The 12,371-nt window shown below is 37.8% G+C and overlaps 1 protein-coding gene and 1 long non-coding RNA gene across 2 annotated transcripts in view; one reads left to right on the top strand and one right to left on the bottom strand.

The window, feature by feature from the left end:
- CACNA2D1 (calcium voltage-gated channel auxiliary subunit alpha2delta 1) overlaps positions 1-12,371 on the bottom strand; it is a gene marked incomplete at its 5' end in the record, with an annotated part of 351,550 nt that overhangs the window by 276,526 nt on the left and 62,653 nt on the right. The gene's annotated exons all lie outside the window — the stretch shown is intronic.
- On the top strand, positions 2,400-7,041 carry LOC114058717. Its single transcript, XR_003571528.1, has 3 exons — positions 2,400-2,485; positions 6,056-6,188; positions 6,777-7,041. It is a non-coding gene; the product is annotated as an uncharacterized LOC114058717 (long non-coding RNA).

The following is a 12,371-nucleotide window of genomic DNA, read 5'->3' as shown; positions in this document are numbered from 1 at the left end:
ACAGTCACAGCTAGGCAGGAGTATTTACAAATGCTGATAAACAGGCACCTTGTGCAAACAAAAGGCAAAGCACTTTGTACAGACTTTGTACTGATACTAATCCTTTCCATTATTGTGTTAACAGAGTTTGAAGCCAGAAGGGACCACCTAAGTGGAGCAAAGGATTAAAAAGAGGTGAAGGGGAGCAAATTAAGAGAGAAGCACACACCTGGATGGAAAGAAGCATCATCAACACTGTCTCAAAGCTGACATGCTCAGAAACCTAATGCAAGAGGCTGGGGAAAGGCAGGGAGACAGCTATGGCATAGTACACACACCTTTGGAATTCCCTCTTCCTGGACTGACACATAAATGCACATTTTCACTGCCCACGAGTGGCAGCTTGCCAGCATCCAGAAAGTGAGAGACAGAGGAGAACCTCCCTGTAAACAAAGCTCAGTAAGGAGGAGAAAGCATTACCAGAAGTAGGGAAGCAGAAGTATATGTAGAGTCCTCCTTAACATCATAGCTGTAGAAGCTTATTGTTCATTTATTCACCACTTTCTGCATTCTTTCAGTTATCTTCCACCGCGATTTTGTTTGTTTAAAAAAAATCATGCATATACAGTTCATAAACCACCATTTTAACATATAATGTAAAAGCTTCCCCCACATTAGTCCCATATTTATATATTGCCTGAAATACACAAATATTTCTTGTGTTATAAATACCAATATTGTATATTTTATCAAACTAGCAAAATGTTGAACTGCCTTAGCTTCTACAACCTTTGTGGAGACCCTCCTTTTCTGGACACAGTTCCTACTCTCCACTTCATCTTTTTCTCCTGGAGGAACACATTTATATTGGGCCATATTGACTCCAAAGAACCACACTAGATCCAGTCTGAAGTAAAACCTTTAAATTGCTGATATTGTACATAGGGTATCAGCCAACTTCAGTCTGCTGATCTGCTTCTAGAGCACCTTCAGCAACTGAATACAGGATCATGATCTCCATTTTTGGATGACTGGAGAACTGGTATTAAGTTCACCAAGTAAATTTGTTCACGTTTACGAATCATGAAAAAAGAAAGTAGATGACTATGAAGGTGATCAGAGAAGAATCTCTCTTACAAGCAAAGGCTGAGGGAACTGGGAATGTTTAGCCTGGCAAAGAGGCAGAGGGGATCTGATAAGTGCATTTAAGTATCTTAAGACTTGGCGTCAGGGGGATTGGGCCAGACTCTTCAGAGGTGCCACAGGCTGCAACAGGACAAGGGGACTGGGCACAAACTGAAACAGGAAATTCAACCTAAACATAGGGAAAAACTTCTTTACTCTCAAGGTGACAGGCTGCCCAGAGAGGTTGTGGAGTCTTCTTTTTTGGAGATATTAAAAACCCACCCAGACACAACCCTGTGCAACCTGCTTTGGGTGAACCTGCTTTAGCAGAGGGTTGGACTAGATGATTTCCATATGCCCCTCCCAAACCCCTCCCAACCCCAACCATTCTGTGACCGTGACTATAAGAAAGTGATTAAGTCGATGAGAATGTGGAATCAATTAAGTATCTCAGAGATGATACTTCTACTAGTACCACATGTTGCTGAGGCTCAGTTGTTGAGTGCCTACACAAATAAAGGTCTCCAGAGCTCTCATTCTTGATATAGTAATTACAGCTTAGAGAGGTTAGAAAACAATTTATAGGTTTTAAGAAGCATATGATGGCAAAGAAAAAGTAATTTTATTTTAAAAACCTAGAAGGTAGTGAGTAATAGCTGCTGTTTTCATCTGCTAATTTATTCCACCTATCTAAAGCAGGAATTTTATCATTAACTTACATCAATCCTTCCTAGACACATTCACCCTGGAAACTTAACAAGAAAATTAATTGAACTGAAACTCGCAGACAAATTAAAAAGGCTCACTAAATTCACTACAACAGTTGATGAGGCCATCACCAACAGAAGATACTAATGAAGAAATATTTCTTGCAAAGATATCCATCATCCTGAAACTGCTCTGGAATAAAAGAAACACTGGTGGTTTTCTTCTGAACCATTTATTTCTAATTTCAACATGCTTGAAAAAAAAGTATTTTCTTAATTATTTCCAATAAAAGTGATAATTCAAAAGGAAGAGCAAAGGCATACTTGAGGCAAAACAGTCTTTGAAATACCTGCCTCATTCAGGGTAAAATGTAGTAAAGTTACCAGATCCTCAATGTTAGAAAAGAAGATAAAAAAAAAAGTAATAAATGAATAGATTAATAAAAATAAATTCAAATAGCATTACTTGGAGGCTTCATATTGCCAAAAAAGAACATTAAATAAAAATAACATCCTCATTAATTATCTGTATCCTTAGTTCATGTCTTTACAGCTGAAGGCACTTTTGCTTTTCTCTCTTGTAAGGAAGTGTGCCCAGATCCATCCCCTCCCAGCAGCAAAAGCCCACAAGAACTCAGCAGTGCTGTCCAGCAGCATCCTTAATACCTCAGCAGGTAAATGGGGAAAACAGCACTTGCCTATCTAAACATAGGCTAAAACACACAGAAATTGTAAATTCCAACCAACTTGGAGGCAATTACCCCAGGTGATCCTTATGTTTAGTTTGGATCTTCACTGCTCTGAGTCCACTCCCCTTTTTCGGTCAGCCCATGGTGTTACCCTGAACACACATGAGTCATTTTCATCCTCATCAGTGCACCACAGCATCCTCCAGCACCTTAACTCCTCCCTGAAAATATATTTTGCCTCTGATACTTTGTATATGTTTTTTAAACCTCTGCTCTGAAATCAACTCCCTTAATGTTATTGACAGACTTGTACGTATTCCTTTGATTTCTTTCCAATCTCTCAATATTTTAACATTTCCAGAATCCTACATATCTACCTATTGTGCATCTCTGTTCAAAGAAATTTATCAATGGTGTGATCCCACTAATAGAGTGTAGACACGATTTTTTAATATTGTTATTGTTTTAATATGGTTGTTTCTGTTGTTGTTATTATTACTGAAATCATTCTTTCTCTCAACATTACTTCCTACACTGTAATTCAGAATATTAATCATTACCTTTATCAACCTGCATTTTACTGAGATGAATCTCTTTTCTGTTTTAGTTGTTTTCCTCTGCTCCTCTGTGGTTTTGTACCTTCAATGGTATTTGAAACCAAACTTTGTATACCATGCACATTTAATGAACATTCTGACTGTCTCCTTCCAGATCATTAAAGATGATGTTAATCCAGGCCAAACTTCAAATCCGCCCAGTGATACTTCATTAGACACTTCTTCACAGTTTAAGCTACTTGGTCAAAATTTATTCTTGTTATTAAAAAAGGTAATTTCAATGAATTTAAAAACTCGCACCAATGTATGCAAGCAATGACTTTGGCCCATTACCCTGTGCTTTAGACTGTATTTGAAGGTAAGTGCTCAATTTACAACATTTGCCATTCAAGCATAACCTGAGCGCCACATGATGCTCTCCTGTTTAAGAGCCTTGAAGGATTTTTCTTTATAAACTGGCTCAGCACCTTTACCTGTAACCCCAAGGCCCTTCTGAAGACCTGCAGCCCCGAGAGACAGCACAGCTGTATCATGGGTCCCGTCTCCTTCCTCGAGTTCAGATTGTTGTCTGAAAATTTCATGTGATGCCTCCTGCTTCTCCCACTGGAACAAATAGGTTGGTCTTATTCCATCCGTGGTTTGCACAGATGCTAGATGGATGGGGCCCCTCAAGCAAGCAGTTGGAAACTTTGGAACTAGCACGTATTGCAAAGGTCAAGTGAGGAGCAAAACGTAGTAGGGGAAGATGGCAATGTATTCTAAGTTCTTTAAGGTCCCTTCCAACCCAAAGCATTCTATGATTCTGTGATTCACAATCTCTCTCCTCACTGCTGCCCATGTACTGCTTTTCACTTTATTTCTTTGATGACTATAAATTATGTACTCCAGGCCAAATACTAAAGACCAGTAGTGTCCAGAGAATAAAAGACAATGAAATAGGTCTCTTTTCTCTTTTCCCTCAAGAAAAGCATTTTGTCCATCGTCAACATGGTAATGCACAAACCATGCCAGGGGCAGTAAATGGAGCTTTCACAGAAACGATGGATAATTTTTTCATGTTGATGATCATAAGGAAAAATGGCTATTCAATATGAAGAGAAATACCGAATAGATTTGCAGACAGAAGAACCAGCTGTAGTTTTGAGCAGTCATGGTATCTGTTTGAATTAAAAGCAGTGAAGTTCTAAAGTGCAGAGAGTTCCACTAACCACCAATTAAATAGTTCTGCCAGAGGGAAGAGGAAAATGAGGAGTGAAATATAAAACATCACCCATGCCCTTTGTTACACAGAGACACTCATTTCTTGCACAATGAAAAGAGATCTATCTCATTGCAAAGCCACTGTCCAGCCCATTTGCAATTATTTTGTGGCTTCTTTTGTAAATACAAAAAAGAATAGATTTTTTTTGGAAAAATGCCCTTTCACAAAGTCTATAAGCTTCCTGTACACACCATGGGAGCTACATCTCTTTTTTAATAGTTTACAACGTGTCACTAAAGGAAGCTTTAAGTGCCAAGTAAAGTAAATTCCTTTTGTTAACCCATTTCCCAAGGAGTTTCACACTTAGCTTCAATGCTCAAGGGCTTCGATTTCCTGCACATCGATTACTGGACTGGTCTGTTAGTAGCCCAGCACCCCATCAGATCCACAACCAATTGCTTGGAGCCAATACAGAGATACATTTACATTACTTTTCTGTCTCATTTCTAATATTTTTAATATTTTTGTCCTTTATGTTAATGAGTTCAGGGTTGGCCCCTAAATACTTAGCCTTGTATTTCCCAGTCAAATTAACTACCAATTAGTGATAATTGGATCTGGCAACATTTTTGTTGATGGACACTTATGTACTGTGAGACAGAATGAGAGTACTAATTAAATTTAGAGAGGTCATTTCTGCCTGCCACTTTTTCTTTGAACTCTAGATGTGTCCACATTATTCTTACCTCAAATTAAATTGGTCGGAAGCTATTTATTCTCAAATATAAAACTGGACAGTACAGTTAAAAGTGCTTGAGTTGACTCTGAACAAATACTGACTTTGTACATGTGGGTGGTCCATTGTTGGGTGGGATCTTTTTTTTTTTTTTTTTTGGACATCTACTCAGCAAATCAGTGCTTATGGCTGAAACTACCTGAGTCTGTTTGCAGGGCCTTTCATTTCTCAGTTCCTCTGAAGGCTGCTGCAGCATTTGAACTGCAAAGACTTCAAGGCTTAAGTCAAACTACATAGTGAGAAGTAAAAAAGCATTAATTGCTAGTTTGATAGAATCTATACAAATATTTCTACTGGGCTTTCAAAGGCTAAACAACCCCCTAAAATTTAAACGCCTTTAAAAGTTATAGTGCTTTTGCTTAACACAAGTGAAAGAAAGAACGTACCTCAGAGACCCCATTACACTTTTTGAAAAGTCTAAAATGCAGTCAGTCGTCTTTCACTGAGAAATTTTAGGAGCAGTTTTAAGAGGAGACATCCCTAGTTCTGGGGAGTTCTTGATGTTACTATATTTTAGATGTGTTTCTCCAATGGGAAGTTGTTAAATTCTAAATCAGGAGGCCTTTTCAGGTTCTTGTTGTATGTTTTTTTTCTTTCAGTGAAACAATAAAGTCTTTCTTAGGACAATGGAGTTGAACCAGTCTTTCAAACCTTTTCAGCAATCAAATTTAATGTAATTTTCACCTTTTTAATTAGGCTACCAATAAAGGTAATGAAAGAATCCTAGCAAAAAGTAAATTTTATTTAATATTTTTAATAAAATTAATTAAAAATAAAAACCTATTAATTTCATTAAATTATTTTACTTGATTACCTAGTTTTGTCCTAATATATTGTATGCTCAAAAAAACCTTATAGACTCCAATTATGAATTTATTTTCAAAAAGCAGAAGTGACTGTGCTAGCTGCCACAGAAGTTAACACCATAACCACAACAGAATGCAATAATAATGTTATAATCTATATCATAATCTATTGGACATCATATCTTTTTCGTTCAGCCACCTCACTAAGTAAAGTGAATTCCTTCTGGAAGTAAATAGCCTTAATACTGGACGTCTGACAACTAACATCATACTTAAGTACTCCCTAGAATGAAAGAATAAAATCTCATGCTAGTAAGTCAAAGAACAGGTCTGTGAAGCAGGAGTTCAATATAAACCTTGAGAATTTTTTTTAATATTTTGAACTGTGCGACTCTATTTCAGTTCTGCTTTTATATTTGGTAGAGGATAAGGAAATGTGCAGTCCTTGATTTCTTCTGAGGTGAACTCCACTTTGCCACTTCAAAGGTCCAAGGGCCACCATCATGATGAGGATGGGCCAGAACTTGAATTTTCCAGCAGAAAAAATATAGTTGTTAAAAACTCGTTGCAGTTTTTTTGTTTGGTTTTTTGTTCGTTTCTTTCTTTCTTCTGTAAGTGGTTCTAGTGAAAATAAAAAAATCTGAAAGTGATTCATTTCACTTGTCCTGCTTTCTTTTACTACTTTATAAAAATTTCATTGTCCTTTATTTTTACCTTTGATATCAAATCTATATATTACACATGAGGTTCTGAAACTTTATTTTCATCCACAAGAAGTTGTAAAGGCTCAGAAAATCTGTGAATGAAATATACATGTAAAGATCTTGATGTCTTAGCAACTTCAACAAGGATATAGGCCATAGGCACAGAGTTAGGTGACGGCCAACTCTACAGTTTTTTCCTGTTTCTCCTCCAGGAAAACTGTACCTGTATTTTGCTGTTCCTTCAGTGACTATACCAAGCTGACAAGGTAGTTAGATTTGTTTAAGAACATCCATCAACAGAGATGATGGAGTCACAGATAAACTGTAACAATGCCGTACAGAATTTACAGAGGTAAACTGATGTGCACGCATCACAGAAGATATGAAGTGCAGCAAAACAATTGTTGAGTGATGAAAATGTAATCAATGTTTTGCTTTAATTAATTTAAAGCTTTTTATGTCATGTCATTCCTCCTTTTCCTGAAAGGAAGAATGAAATTTCCCAAATTTTCTTTCTCTGTTTCCTTTCTTTTCTTAGAAAAAAAAAGTCTTTCCTGATATACTATTCATTATTTATATGTTATAATGTGCATAGTAGCTAAATCAGCCTGTACGTGGCAAAAAAACAATGTAAGAAAGCAAAAAGTGGGGATTTTTGTTTGTTTCTTTCTTTTAAACTTAGAAGACTTTAATTCCATCTATACCGTTGTATAAAACTCCTGGATGAAACCCGGTCCACCCACATTTCAGGTTCTGCTTCACTGTAGTTTTGTAAATCTCAATTTATTAGGATGGGACAAGAGATCTGGGCTTCCTAACATTTCTGCCAGAGGTCATTTCACACACAAACAAAAAGAGATAGGCAACCAAAGACCTCTTGAAGGAAATCCACCCTATGGAATGTAAATTCCTTGATACACTGGCTGCATTGTCATCTCTGGAGAGCTGAACATTTTACTTGTATGAGCAGTGCTTGCCTGCACTGAGAGTTTGTCCCCCTGCTCATCTGGGATGCAGCCCGCTCAGTGATCCTTAGAAGGACAAACCCAGATATTCCATGACCGCCCCATCCTACTGTCTGTGGTTTACCTCAAGTAAAGGCACTTTCTAGTCCTGTTCTTGTGGATGGGAACAGTCACAGGCATACATCCAGGAGGCACGGGTCAAAGCAAACACAGTCAAATTAGAACCCATTTTTAACCTGGAAATTGTGCTGAGCATCCAGCTGGAAAGACAAAGCTCTGGAACAGAAAGAACCCCACACTTCTTTTGTTTTTTTATCCAGCCTCACAAGAGACTTTGATTCCCCTCAAAAGCCTATCATAACTTGTTTTTGTTGGCAACAATCATCCACGATTGTTGAAAATAATCATCCATGCCAGGAAGAGTTGTGGAGTCTCTATTGTTGGAGATATTCAGAAGTCATCTGGCCATGGTCCTGGTCAATTGGCTCTAGGTGGCTCTGCTTGATCAGGAAGATTGGACCAGATAATTTCCAGAGGTCACTTCCAATGTCAACCACCCTGCGCTTCTGTGATATCCCCCTGGATGTACATGTCCATGGTACTGATGGATTACATTAAAAGGGACAGAACTTAGTTCATGAATACCAAACTGCTTAGCACAGTCTTGATGAGTTCCCTATAAACAAGGTCCAGATGCCTTCAGTTAGCGGGGGAAAAACCTTGGGAAATTAAAAATTTATTTCCTAGGAAAAAAAAACTATAAAAAGGATCACAAAGTCTTCAAAAAATAGAAAAAAAATCTGAAAACAAAACACAGCAAAACAGATGTCACTACAAAATTAAGGCTCCACAGGCAAATACTCGAAAGTCCTAGAATGTAAACCTAAGGATAAGCATGTCACTTTACAACCACCCTCAGTGAATACCTCTGATGCATAATACATTTTCACCCAACACATAATTAGCTGTTGGAACTCATTGCACCAAATTAACATTGAATTAAAACCTTGGCATAATTACAAAATATATCGGGCATTCCTGTGTATGTACTGACATGGTCTATTCAGCAGCAATATCCCACTAACCCATCCTGGAAAATATTATTATTCTTCCAGCTTATGAAAATCCTAACATAGTGCAAGCCAAAAGAACTTACACAAAGTCAAACAGGAAACCTCTGGAAGAGTGAGGACTTCTCAAAATTTCTAAGGGGCTACAAATAAACACACGTCTTTCTGTCCCACGCATGAACAACCTTCTTTTAACCACATCCTTTGACAGTACTGCCACTGAGAGTGCAGGGACAATCACTACATGAACCTACAAAACACTGACTGCTGTGTGGGAAGTGCTGAGGAGAGGTTTGCAACTGGGCTTCATAACCCCATGGCCATTTTGTCTATTCTCAGAACCACCCCGCAGTTTCCATCGCCCTGAAGGAGGGCACTTTCATGAAACCCTACTTTACCCTTGGTTACCCCATTAGATGGGCAACCTCTGACTCCAACCTTGCTTTCAGCTCTGCACTGCACTCATCTCCTTCCCATGCACAGACTCGGGGGCCATAGGGAATGGGTGGCTTTCCCCAAAGGACAGCATCACACTAGGACTCGGCACAAGTGCTGCAGTGGCACAGTTAAATAGCTTATGATGAGCTCAACCTTTCCTCGTAAAAAAAAATGCATTTTTGGTCAATATAAATTAAATTACGGATGAACCAAAGCAGTACTATTTTGCTGAGTGTGGAGAGGAGAGCTGCTGTGGGGCAGCCCAGTAAAGTCTGCATTAACGAACAACGGGCATGTCCCCAGAAAGACACCTGTGCTATCATCTTGGAGCTTCAGTCTGGAACTTACTGAGGTATATGCAACTCTGTACTAAAATACTTTTTTCTATGAATAAGATCAGAAAATGTTTGGTTTTAAATGGAAAAAAATTCAGTTTCAAGCATTTGGAAATCAAAATCAATCTATGCATTCTTTTAAGCTTTATTTCTAGCTGTTTCACGGATTATTTCTATGTAAAGTTCTCCCCAGTCACCAAATGATCTATATCCATTTCCCAGAGATTAGTAATGAAAGTTCTAATGCCATTAGACAGTAGCTGACACTCAGCCTTGCACACTTCAATTGTGAGGGCTATGGAATTTATAGCATCTACATCTCATTCCAATTTTCCAGAATAAACGTCCAACATACCCTCAGAAACAATACTGTCTTTTTATAGAGACAGGAAAAAAAAACAAACAACAAAACAACCCCCACAAGCAATACAGTCTGATTTACAACTGAAAATCAATCATTATTAAAACTGGTAACAGCACGAAAAATACAGGATGATTTAGGGGTTCTTTGAGCAAACTATATAATAAAGGCAACCTATAATTAAAAAGAGTTATTAAGAAATGATCAATAAAGCAAGTAAATTTTACTTAAGCCAACTAGCAATTATTCTTTTTCTATTCTGTCTGCTCGGAGCTCAGGGTCTGACAAAAATAATTCTCCAGAAACATCAGATAAGGAGGATTATTTGTCTGTACAGTGAACTAAACCTAAATACTCCAATCTGACAAATAATATTCAACTTTTATTCTTGGATTATAACACATTATTCCAACAAGCTCACCCCCTCTCTGCAGTCCTATTTCCCATCATCACTCACCTGCAACACTGTTGAGACATTAACTTGCTACTAAACTGCCTTTTCCCTTTCCATGGATTATACCTTAATTATACCAGATAACCTAAATTTTCTTGATTTCTCTAATATTTTAATTTGGAGTTTCAAATTACTCATCATAAAAAATACTTCTTCTTTCACTTACTGATATTTTTTCTCTAATTAAATCCCTGCCTTTGCAAACAAAATTGTCATTCCTTTTTGGTTCATACCAGTCTATCTTACATCCTAACTGCACTATCTGACAATGCAACAAAATCATCAAATGCATTTAAATAAATATGTTAGCTCACTTTCATAGTATTGTTACTTACATTTAATTACAGAATGCACAAAAAAGGTGAGTCTATATCAAAAATGTTTCATGCAACAAGAATAAGGAAAATCAGAGAGAGAAAATAATATATTTAGTATAACATCACTTCTTAGCTTTCTCTTACTGAGGTTGAACAGACCAAGCTATCTCAGCTCCGCCTGTATGTAATGTGCTTCAGATTAATTTTAGATTAATTTTAATTTCATTTTGTTTATTTGGGTTTTGTAGAGGCCATAAATAAATGTGTGGGCATGTGTGAATACATACATACGTATATATACACACATATATATACAAACATATGCACACATATATATATACACACAAACACATGCACACATAAATTTTAGTCAGGAATAACAGAATACTCCAACATTAAAAACCAAATGGCATGATAGAACTGCAAGTTGTCACCACATGAATGACTCCATGTTCATATGTGGAAATGACATTCAAGTTTTCCTTTCAAAGTCTTCTACTTCAGTGGAGGCAACATTGTTAGCCTAGAAAGAGCCAGGTTGTAACCTCACCCCAGCAGAAGAGGCAGCATGGAGATGTCCCTCAAAATGGGAAGAAAAACTGACCGTGAAACACTGTTTAGTTTTATGTCCCAAGTCCTACCATTCAGGGAACAAATTATATCAAAACTTTTCATGAAATGGCTTTTCTTTGCATCTGGTAGCCCATCCTTTGCAGCACAGGTGGGAAGAGCACTCGGTGATCTCCCTTCTCCTGCTCACTTGTCAGAGCTGGATGGAGCAGTGAGGAGGAAAAGCAACACAGAGAAAGGTGATACAGACTTTGCTATCCCCCTATCCCATAGGAAATGCCCTACGTTAAGAGACACCTATCCAAGGAACAACTTTCCCAACTGCCCCATATTCCCATTCCTGCTGTGACTGTGGAAAGTAACTGTCAAGAAGCCACCACAGACATTCCCAATCAGCAAGGACCTGGGAAAGATACTCAGGGATGATTTTACTCATATTTTCTCACTGAGGATGGATGAGGCCAAAAGGAAGAAAAAAAAAAAAAAAGTGTCAACATACCTGTCCCAAAGTGAGACTAGTTTCCATGTCACACTGGATGGTTCATGTCACATTTGCATGGTTCAGAAGTTATTTTGTGTCACTACATTTGGTGTCTCTTTTCTACAGCTACAACTGAGAAAATATGCAATTGAACTAGAGAACATGCTACGTTCTCCAGCAAGGTTTGGCACTGCACATAAGACAGCACTCTGGCACCGAGCCGACAGCAGACTATGTTTAACAACTAATGATATACATTACCATAGCCTTGACACTAAAAACACATATCTAGTGCCAGTCATTCTGCTGCCATTTAAATTCACATACGTCTTGGGATGGTTTCCATCCATGCTGGCAGCCAAACTGTAATGAATAAGGAGGCTGCACTCTGCAGATAAATAAAAGCAAATGTGGGATGTACCTAAATGGATTTGACAGATTGTAGGAATAATTTAAAAATATAAGAGTATAAAACAGCAATGCTGGCATTATTTGTAATTAGGACAAGAATTCATGAATTATAGACTATGGCCAGAGCAGAAAAACAGGACTAAGTACCACAAATGTTCAAGTCCTTCCATTTTCACAGCAGTGAAATAACAATGTCCTTGTGCTTCGTATTCAGTTTGTGCCTTTTCATTTGTAAAGTCTAAGCTCGCTATTAAAAAAAAAAATTATTCTGAGCATGAAACACAGGGCAAAGAAGCAGCTGGTTTCGTCTCACGTGGAAACCAGCACGTAACTGGGAGGAGAGATGGCAAAAGACATTGTAGGCCGTATTCCAAACTGTGAAAGAGCAATGCAATTCATGCTGGT

The sequence above is a fragment of the Empidonax traillii genome, unplaced genomic scaffold (genome assembly GCF_003031625.1).
Source record: "Empidonax traillii isolate 1590-97213 ecotype Southwest subspecies unplaced genomic scaffold, ASM303162v1 scaffold185:size1678824, whole genome shotgun sequence".
Lineage (NCBI taxonomy): Eukaryota > Metazoa > Chordata > Aves > Passeriformes > Tyrannidae > Empidonax > Empidonax traillii.
Note: the sequence above shows the minus strand (reverse complement) of the source record. Positions and strands in the feature narration are given on the sequence as shown.